The following is a 488-nucleotide window of genomic DNA, read 5'->3' as shown; positions in this document are numbered from 1 at the left end:
TACGTAGTATTCAACAGTTAGTACAGTTACCATACTGTCAAACACTGGTTCGAAAGCAGTGCAATACGTAGTATTCAACAGTTAAGTACAGTTACCATACTGTCAAACACTGGTTCAAAAGCAATACGTAGTATGCAATACGTAGTATTCAACAGTTAAGTACAGTTACCATACTGTACTGTCAAACACTGGTTCGAAAGCAATGCAATACGTAGTATTCAACAGTTAAGTACAGTTACCATACTGTCAAACACTGGTTCGAAAGCAGTGCAATACGTAGTATTCAACAGTTTAGTACAGTTATCATACTGTCAAACACTGGTTCGAAAGCAGTGCAATACGTAGTATTCAACAGTTAAGTACAGTTACCATACTGTCAAACACTGGTTCGAAAGCAGTGCAATACGTAGTATTCAACAATTTAGTACAGTTATCATATTGTCAAACACTGGTTCGAAAGCAGTGCAATACGTAGTATTCAACAGTTA

The sequence above is a fragment of the Gigantopelta aegis genome, chromosome 10 (assembly GCF_016097555.1).
Source record: "Gigantopelta aegis isolate Gae_Host chromosome 10, Gae_host_genome, whole genome shotgun sequence".
Lineage (NCBI taxonomy): Eukaryota > Metazoa > Mollusca > Gastropoda > Neomphalida > Peltospiridae > Gigantopelta > Gigantopelta aegis.
Note: the sequence above shows the minus strand (reverse complement) of the source record.